An 11013-nucleotide genomic window follows, 5' to 3' on the forward strand; every position below is an offset into this window, starting at 1 on the left:
TGTCATATAGATTATCCGTGCGTTTCAGTTCCATAAAGCCAGGGCTGAAAGTCCAGCTTGCCATGTGGTATTTGTGGCATAAGTTTTATTTCTCTTCAGGTCTTCTTCTTCTTCTTCTTTGGAATAATTGAGGTAGGCGACCAACAACTTAGGTGCATACCGCCCCCTACTGTATCTCTTGGTGAATGTAAATCAGAGGGCCTGGATCTGCTGTTGTTAGAAGCTAGAAGGCGCTGAGTCGACGTTCCAAAACCTCTTGGCAACTTTTTTTTTTTGTCAAAAGCAATTAGCGACAAATCTAGCGACCTTTTCTGGTGCTCTGGAGACGTGACAGGACGTCTCGTTGCTGTCGTCAATGAGCAGCGGGTGCTGCCGTGAGCCCCTCCCCCGTCCCAAAGCACTCACAAGCGGTCAGTCTCAGCAGCGCCCCCTGCTGCAGTCAGAGCAGAGAGGAGCAGAGCAGCCAATAGCGACTTTTCTTACTGGGGAGTTGGCAACACCGGGGCCAGCAGGTCGTCAAACTGGGCCTGGGAGAGACGAAAGTAGCCCTGGAATCGACCCTCATCCTCACGCAGCTCCTGGAGCAAATGGTGAAACTCCCCAAATTCAGAAGGCCTCTGAATAATGGGATGAACCCAGAGACGACGCCCATGTGCCCGACGACGACGCTGTCTAGCTTTATTTAACAAATAAAGCTAAGCCACTCTCCTGATGTGATACACCATAGCTGGAAACAGAAACCAGCCTCCCGCGCGCCAATTAACTGACACACATCAAGAGCGTCGCGAGTGTCGTGAGCTTTGTGACCACCTGGTGTCAAGCGTCGTGCTCGAAGCGTCACAAGCATCAGCTTTGAGGCGCCCCGAGCGTCGACGACGCCCACGACGCGTCCGGTGTGAATGCACCATAAGATTGTGAAATGTAGCGGATGGATTGAGACGTGAAGCGGTACCGTTCAAAAAGATAACTGTCCGGAAACGCCAAAACATCTGTGTGCAGTCTGTAAATAATCTCCCGACGAATATTCAGTTCACGCTGCAGTAATGCCGCTCCTTCATCTACAGGATCGCTGATAAAAAGACATGAAATTTTGACAGCTACACAAAAACTTGCCAGCTGACTGAAAGAATGAGGAAATGGAACAGCACGTGTGGTTGAAAGGGGGCGGAGCCAGAGAGAAACTTCAGGGTTGACTGAGTAAAACCTGCTTCCGACCAGGTTAGAGTCACAGAGTGTGTTACTGCGGTAACTGACCGACAGTTTAAGTTCCCTCTCCTGGTGGAACAGGCTGGAGTTACTCCTCTGTCTCTGGTTTGAGTTCTCTCCCTTTGTGGAATGGAAATCTCAGCGTTTCCCTCATTTCCGGGTTATTCAACACAGAGTTTTCTTAAAACCTGCTTGGTGAAATAGACCCCAGAACAACAGATTAAAAGCTCTTGATCATTTAAATACACAACAGCTCTGCCTGTCTCTGCTTACCTTATAGTTGCTCCTTCCTGGCTTTTCTCTCTGCAAATTCGTCTGTCAGGTCCGTCCTTGGTGTGCAGCTGGCGTGCTCTTCCTCATCTCCTTGTACCCCCGCGGCCCCCTCGTTGAAACCGTTAGCGTCTTTCTTTATAAAGAAACCAGTTATTTTGGGGAGCTTTGCTCTTTTTCTTGTTTGGCTTCACTAATTTTTCGCTTCTGAAAGCCACTTTTCTGTCTCTGCTTCTCCATTGTTTTGTTGACCTTGTGACCTGTCTTTCTTCCTGTATCCTTGCCCACTCAGGGCACACCGGGAGGTTCCTGCTCCCACTGCCCCTCCCATAAAATTAGCACAGGATAATTGATTGCAGAAAATTTAAAGTATTATGTTGTGACATAAAATCAACCTTGGTTAACCATACATTAAGGGCCCGTTCGCACTTTTTTTTCCTCCCTCTTTTTCTTTTTCTTTTTTCTCTTTTTTTCATGACCTGGGAGTGCCCCTCGACGTCATGTGCCCCCATGCAACTGCATGCCATGCGTCACGCTAGTGACACGTCTGGCTACAGATGTGTTTGAATACAGGGGCGTCACGGGGCTTTCAGTTCAGGGTGGGCTTAGCCTCCAGGAGAAGCACCGAACCTGAGGGAACATAGTGCAAAGCTCCACAAACATCCAACCAAAACTGAGAATTGAATCATTACTGTTTCAGTTTGTTTTTTGATGCAGTACAACTTCAAATAAAGGTTTGCAGAGTAACAGTGTGCTTACTGCTGCGACCTTTACCCCCAGTAGTTCGCGAGCCAGAACTTGGGCTCTATGGACCAATAACAACTCTGACATGATTGACCCAGATCACTAAATCTGTGATCCATTACTTGCATCAGACACATCTCCTGCCTCTACTCAGTGTTTCTAGTTAGTTATGTTAGAAACATTCAAATCAGCCTCTTCATCAAGTGGCTCTGAGTCTAAACCAGCAGAATCAGGAGATATCATGACCTTTATCTGGAGTTTGGTTTCACTGAGAACAGCGACAGAAGACCAAGACGAGTCTTCAGCTGTTAGTAAACGAAGCCGTCAAGCTAAAGCAGATCCTGATCACCAAAAGCAGAGTCCAGAGACTAAACAGAGGAAAGAGTGAGGAGAACATCAGCCTGAAAACAGGAATGGTGAATCTGGCTGTAACTTCAGAAAAAGCCCAGAGAGCTTCTGGTTTAGTGGTAGACGAGGATCTGAGAGTCTTTTTGTCATCCATCACTCCAAGAATAGAGAAAGTGTGTAGTGAGAAACGGACTCTCCCTCACTAATCTAACCTGTCAGTGACGTGAGGGACTGAGGTGTGTGTGATGAGTTTAGTTTCATATATTTACTAAATGACTCCATTATGATCGGTGTTTGTCAGTTTACTGCCAATGACTCAAAGAAGAGTCAATAGGTGTTGAACTACTTCGGAGGTTTTGAGCTGTTTGCTCATCGGGACTGAGTCGGTGTTCAGACTGTTTCAGTAACTTGAAGATGAAGGAAATAATCTTCAGAACTCGACAGTTGATTAACAGCTGCTGCACAGAGCATCTCACTGCTCACACTACCTGGTTAACTCCTTAACTTCCTGCAGCCTGCTGTCACTTCAGGACCCCTCTGGAACATGTGAGCTGACCTCTGACCTGCCTGAGTAGTACATAACATCCACATTACAGCACTGCTCATGTTCTGGAAGCTGTAAATTTAAAATTATAAATGCTGTGGAGTGAAAATGTAGCTTCAATAAAACCTCACCTGGGTTTAAAATTATAGAAATTGTTTTGACATTACTCCTATTTTATTTGGTTAAGCTCATTTCTACTACACAGATCTTAAATACTTAGGTTTGAATGTTCAAAAAATAGATAGTTCATGTAGCATATGGGATTACAAATGACAGATTGAGTTTAACATGAGGATTATGAGCAGTCCTTGAAAAACATTCACCCCTGTAAGAGGTCCCTGGATCCAAAATGTTTGCGAGCCCAGGTGTGTCATGCTAAATCCAGGTTTTTATTTGTCTGACAAGAAGCTGCTCGGGTAGCTGGAACTGCTCGTTTGGCCTCGCTCACAGCATGCGGTGATTATTGCCCCTCAATTTTATTTTCTATTCATTTAATTTTTTCACCTGTCCTGTCCAGCACGGAAGCAGCAGAATGAGGGTCTGGCTGCCGGAATGTTCCAAGAGGAGCTTATTGGTATAAAGGTCCCCTTGATAAAATGATCTCTTACTTTACCGTATTGGCCTGAATATAAGACGATGTTTTTTTCCAGAGATTGCATCCTCAAAAGTGGGGTCGTCTTATAATCGCGGACTTACGGTAGATGGTCAATACGCATCCGCGCCGCTAGATGGCGCCAAAGTATCACTGACCAGAGAGCGCGTGGAGTGATGAAATAAGATCAAATTATCTGATGAAAAATGGCGGATCATCTGGAGCAAAGGGGCTGAACGCTGGACAACTGAGCAAACAGCAGAGGCGAAGTTATGATGCCAACTTCAAACTGATGGTGATCAACGCAGCAGAGGCATCAAATAACTGCCAAGCCGCCAAGAGATATGGTGTAGCAGAGTGCCGCGTTAGATATTGGAGAGCACAGAAAGAACGCCTACAAAATGCTAACACGATGAGAAAAGCTTTCCGTGGTCCCAAGAGCGGATGCTTCAGAGAGATTGACACTAGGGTGAGTGAATACGTCTCTGAAAAACGGAATGAAGGAATGCCCATCACCAGAGCCGTGATTTAGCTGAAGGCACTGGAAATAGCTAACGAGCTCAAAATCCCGCCCACCGAGTTCAAAGCGAGTCTCGGCTGGTGTAAGAGAATGATGCGGCGAAATGGATTAGCGTTGAGACGCAAAACAAGCCTTGCTCAGTGCTTGCCCTCTGACTTCAGAGAAAAACTACTGTCATATCAGCGGTATGTGCTTGGGTTAAGAAAGAAACATCACTACCCCTTGGATCAGATGGGCAACGCTGATCAAACACCTGTTTATTTTGACATGCCATCACACGTCACCGTGGAAAAGAAAGGAAAGAAATCCGTCCTTGTCAAGTCGACTGGTAATGAGAAAAGCAGGATTACAGTGACGTTAACGTGCCTTGCTGATGGTACAAAACTGCCCCCATATGTGGTTTTAAGAAGAAAGACAATACCCAAAGAGCCCATGCCACCTGGAATTATTGTTCGTGCTCAGGAAAAGGGCTGGATGGAGACAGAGCTCGTGGTGGACTGGCTCAAGGTTGTGTGGGGCCGACGGCGCGGGGGCCTCAGAAAAACAAGAAACATGCTGGTGTTGGACGCTTTCCGTGGACGCTTGACTGAGCCTGTCAAAAAGCAACTACACTCTATGAACAGAGACCTAGTGATCATTCCAGGTGGGATGACAAGCCAGCTACAGGTGCTTGACGTTGTCGTAAACAAGCCATTTAATGCACTGACGCCGACTGGAAGGATCCAGAAGCCTGCTGTACGTTTGCTCTGTGAATGGGTCCTACAGGCATGGGATGCTGTTTCATCAGAGAGCATCATCAACGGCTTCAGGAAATGCTACATTTCAAACGCAATGGATGGCAGCGAGGACAATGTTTTGTGGGAGGAGGTGGGGCCCGCAGAACAACATGAGGAGGACAGGAGTGATGAGAGCGACAGTGAGCCCAGTGAGGCAGAAGATCTCTGTGAGTAATGGACTGTAGTCTATTCTTATGGAAGTAAATCTGTGCCATCTGATTTTGAATTTGAATTTTTAGACCTGAATTATTTTTGCATCGAAATCTGACTTTGAATTTTAAAAGCGTTTGAATTTCCAGCACTGATTTCTTTTAACTGTGTAAAAAAATTCATTGCAAAAAAATTCAATGTCTAAAAAAATTCAGTGCAAAAAAATTCAATGTCTAAAAAAATTCAGTGCAAAAAAAATTCGACGTCTCGAAAAATTCGGTGTAAAAAAATTCGACGTCTCAAATTCAGTGTCCAAAATTCGGAGTCAGAAATTCGCAGGCAACATCCGGGTAACTACGTCCCTACGGAAGCCCTAAAAGGACAAGATTAATCTTTTTTTTTTTTTCGGCGAACCAAAAATCACAGGCTTTCGCCAGACAGCGACGCTCCGCTGCCCCGGACCGCAGACAGAGGTGAGTTTGTGCTGTTAATGAGTTATTTTGTGCTGTTGCCCTTTCCTGAATAACTTATATGATGCACGCAAATCAAAACTATCTGTCCAGAATCTGCGCAGTACAGTAGCCATATTTTGCCTCCTAATACACGGACCTGTGTGTTCTCTTGCTGCTGTCTGTGTTTTAGAGCAGGACGAGCTGCAGCCTTCCAAAGAACGGCAACAACCTCACCACATTCACCAGGTAGCTTTATGTAAATACTACTGTTTCCATGCTGTTTGATACATGCAGACAGACGTGGGACATGCGAGAAAAATAGTTGAGCAGTGATTTAAAAGCTGATGGTGACTATATCAAAGACAGCAAGCAAACTACTGGAGAAACTTGTTCCAGGAGTTCTAATCAGTGTTAAACTTCAGTGGAGACATGGTTGACAAAGGTTTCCTTCAGTTCTGCTTTCTTTTGTTTTTTTCCCCCGATACTTTTGATTTTAATGTTTCATAATGAAAGGTTAGAAAAAAAAAAAAAAAACCATAGCATAAGAACAGCTCAAAACACAAACACACCCATTCACACCTGGTAGACCTGCACCAAAAGACACATATATGCACATACATGTACACACAACATGCACAGAACACTGATAATGATAAGAAAGAAAATAGTAATAGTTTGAATGTCATGTCCAGTTCTGCTTTGTTAATGTCATAAAGGTGTCATCTAATTGCATTAACTCACTCACTCACATGCTCACTAACTCACTTTCATTTACTCACACATTCATGTTTATTGACCGATGTCTTGTGTCTTTTTTATTTTACAGAAGGAGCTGGATGTCGTGATGAGCATGTGGAACACCCAGGGGATCCAGCCAGGCACTGAAGGACACGATGTGTTCCATGGAAAACCTTTCCTCTGTATCATGTACCAGAACTTCACCAAGCACAGGACGACCTCCAGCCAGTGGACAGAGGGAACATTGTCTTGGAGGACATCTGTCTTTGGAAACCTGACTTTGTCTGTGATCCAGATCTTCACCAGCTCTGCCTTGTGGTCATGAACAAAGTGAATCTTGAGGCAGGTCATAAGGCTGCTGGTAACCAGACTGTACAGACAGCTGAGGTTTTAATGAGAGCACGGCTGTCAGAGTCAGATTAACCCCCACCTACCAAAACTGTTCTCACAACAGCTATTGTTAAAAAATGTAGCCTACTGTGTTGAGCACACTTCCATTTCCAGTGTTTTATACACACCTGTTTTCTGATTGTCTCTTTTTACGGTGTTTGTATGAATTATTCCATGGATGCCTTGGAACAAATAAATGTGTTTAATTTTAATGTGGGATGTTTGCATGTCCTCTAAGTCCAACTATGCTTCACAAATATCCACAGTTTCTAAAAGAAAAAATCCATTATTCCATTGTATATGCTTAACTTACACTGCTGTGCTCAGCTGTGGCATTCTTTAATACTGAAGTAACATTCAAGATCCATGTGTGCTAAGCTTTTTTGGAAAGGTCAAACCATCATCAGGTAATGTTAATTTTTATAGGACAGTCTCAGACAAATGCCTGAATGTAAATCATTTTTGTAGATATTTTGATTTTCACCTCAAAGATGTCAGACAGAGCCTAATAAAGGTTGATGTCAGCTGGTTTATCTGAATCTTACACCTGTGTGACAACAGTGACGGAACAAATGGTTAACTTGAAACCTAAAACCAGGCATTTCAGTTTATGGTACAGCCAAATCTACACCACGGCTAAATTTCAGTTAAGATCCATAAATTTGTGTGAATGGAATCTCTTGTTTTGACTGATTTGAGTCAGTTTTTACGAAGAGTATCTCTTTATAAAGATAAAACTGTCCAGAAAGGATTATTGAATTGTTCTGATATTTATACCCTCAAATGGAGGCTGAATGGACTCAAATATTTGTGACAACCTCTATAGTCAGTGGCTGCATACTGGTTCACTCTCTGTAGAGTACATCTGGACTTAAATTCCTCCTCATCTCTCTAAGGCACACACATCAACGGATGGCTGATGCCCTCGTGCACACCACCCATGTGGGCTCAGTCGCACAGCTTTTTGTTATAGTTTAACAGACAACCACATCCATGCACACACTGATAACTGACAATCTGTGAAGGTTTTTTTTTTACATTTTCTAAATAAACAGCGTTGAGCCCTGCATCCCGGCCTCTTTGCCGGTCTTTGTTGCAGACTTGGAGCTCCTGGTTGTAAAACACACAGCTTCACTGCGAGGTAAGGCTGGGCTCTGTACAGGTAGGTACAACAGTCTCTCTGGTCTCTTCAATGCTTTAAGAGCAGCAGAAACCAGTATTCTTGAAATCAGAGATATGAATCAATATAATTAGACTGGGAAATATAAAAGACTGACTTGAGTTTGAAACAGTTTAATACAAAAATAGAATCTTTGTTGACAATGATATTCTGCAATAAAATCATTCAGGAACTGACAAGAGTTTGTCGAAAATAACACTGCATGAAAGTGAATAAGAGAAAACACAGCAGAAGGTGTAAAGCTGGCCTCCACACGGCTCCAGGATGAGGAGGAGACTTTGACAGGGTTTCCTCATCCTTCGTCCCACCAGCATCTCCGTCCACTTGCCACAGTAAAAACAAAAACTGAAATTATAATAGAAAACACCACTGAACAAGCCCTAAAATGCTATATTAATACAATATACAATCAGGAAGCAGTCTTGGTTGTTTCATCAATAGAATAACGGCTGTTAAAACTAACAAAGCAGAACCTTCTTGCAGTCAGCATCAAGCAGAACATTTTTTCAATTCAGGAAGACCTTAAATTTCACTGTGGCTCATTTCAAGCCCCCATTTCTCATTGACTGTGTCATAATTGATTCATTTTAACTTAATTTTGTAAAGAAAAAAAAAACAAGCAAAGAGTCTGCCTTTTTTGTTTCACTATGAATTCAGACAAAACATTAGTGAATTTATTTTATTTTATTTGGATGTTTCAGACTTCCAAACACATCTAAAGTTTCTCAAGCAGGTTTCAGTCACCTTGCTCTTGTAAGTTAACATTGCTGTGACTGATGATTCTGTCAACATAGAATCATTTGAAACAGTGACTTATATATCTTTTTTTGTAATGAGCATAAGGCTATGGCCATACGGCTGTATGTATGTAACTGCAAAAACACCAGAGTGTAAGGTTGTCAGGATGGCAAGCACGGAAACAGCAGTATTTGAATATTACATAAGTACATAAAGCTACCTGGTGAATGTGGTGAGGTTGTTGCCGTTCTTTGGAAGGCTGCAGCTCGTCCTGCTGTAAAACACAGACAGCAGCAAGAGAACACACAGGTCCGTGTATTAGGAGGCAAAATATGGCTACTGCACTGTGCAGATTCTGGACAGATAGTTTTGATTTGCGTGCATCATATAAGTTATTCAGGAAAGGGCAACAGCACAAAATAACTCATTAACAGCACAAACTCACCTCTGTCTGCGGTCCGGGGCAGCGGAGCGTCGCTGTCTGGCGAAAGCCTGTGATTTTTGGTTCGCCGAAAAAAAAAAAGATCAATCTTGTCCTTTTAGGGCTTCCGTAGGGACGTAGTTATCCGGATGTTGCCCCCGAATTTCTGACTCCGAATTTTGGACACTGAATTTGAGACGTCGAATTTTTTTACACCGAATTTTTCGAGAAGTCGAATTTTTTTGCACTGAATTTTTTTAGACATTGAATTTTTTTGCAATGAATTTTTTTACACAGTTAAAAGACCAAGGTGCTGGAAATTCAAACGCTTTTAAAATTCAAAGTCAGATTTCGATGCAAAAATAATTCAGGTCTAAAAATTCAAATTCAAAATCAGATGGCACAGATTTACTTCCATATATTCTGAAAAACATATGATGAGCCAAAGGACACTCTGCACTACTGTTTATTTAGTCTGACTTGTTAATGTTCTTTATTAGCACTTGACTTTGATGTTTAATGCAATTTATTGCGCTGTTATTACTTCAGTGATGCACTACTATTTTGTTGCAGTCTAGAATTTGTTCTTTAGACTGAATTGTTAATGTTTATGAAGTTGAATAGAACTTTAATTTGATGATTATGAAGTTATTTATATCATTCATGCAGTTTTGACCCCTTGAGGCTTCTTATTTGTTGCTTATTTTTTTTATTTTGAGAAAGAGAATATATTTTTTATTCAATACTATAGTAATATTGTTTCATCTTATATTTCTTGAAATGTTATCTCAGTTGGGAGTTTGAGTTTATAATAATTGTATAATAAAAAGTTGTTTTATGAGTGACCTTATTGTCTTCAGCATTTTTTTTTTCCACAAAATGATCTTTGAAAAATAGGGGTCGTGTTATAATCGGGGTCGTCTTATACTCGGGTCAATACGGTATTTTATTTATTTTGGATACTGATACATGATATTGCCAGACAGGAGAAGACAGACAGTGAGGGAGAAACGAACAAACAAAAAAGAGTAGAGAGAAGAACAAAAGTGAATAGAATAGAATAGAATAGAATAGAATAGAATAGAATAGAATAGAATAGCCCCCATTTATCAAACGGTCGTACGGCGGTATATGGGCGTACGCCCGTCGTACGTCCATATGAAAGACGGGTTAGTTATTTATCAATTTGATCGCGATCGTTCAGAAAGATGAAATCTCACGACAGCTCTGACATCGTGTACGCAAGTTTCAGTCAGTGCGGACTTGCGGTGCAGCGCAGAAAAACCTGGCGGAGCGTGAAAATAATTATAAAGCACATCTCAAACACGCCATAAAGCACAAGCAGCACACATTCAGTACAGATTAAAAGATAAATAAATAAATAAATAAAATGATGCCTTTACAGAATATCTAACAAAATTCTTCCTTGTGGGATTAATAAAGGATTTTCAAGTTTCAGTAAGTTCATCCTGCCACGGAGAGGAGCGCAGTTTATCAGTGAGCAAAGATGCACATGCTGCTGCGGCGCTGCTTCAGACGCTCAGATCCAGCAGGGGAAACGCTGCTGTTCCTGTTCATCCCCGAAAATGTGTGTGACTTTATTTAGGCAGTTTTACACAATATTCAAAAGTCAAAGTCCCCCTATGCATGAGTGTGTTAGGTGGTGCCTATCTCCGTTTCATAAACCCAGGTCACACAGCTACTTCTGTGAGTAGTGAAAGCTGCAGTGGGGGGTTAGACCTCTGGCAGCTCTGTGTGTTCGACCCCCTACCTCATTCTATACATGCCAAGCATCTGATAACAAGGCAGTAGGTACCATTTTTAAGATCTTTGGTATGACCGGCCCAGGATGCAAACCCACAACCTCCCAGTTGCAAGGCGGATGCTTCTACCACGAGGCCATCACTCCGGTACACCACATTGCATTGGCCGATAAAACTGCTT

This window comes from Salarias fasciatus, chromosome 4, assembly GCF_902148845.1.
Source record: "Salarias fasciatus chromosome 4, fSalaFa1.1, whole genome shotgun sequence".
Lineage (NCBI taxonomy): Eukaryota > Metazoa > Chordata > Actinopteri > Blenniiformes > Blenniidae > Salarias > Salarias fasciatus.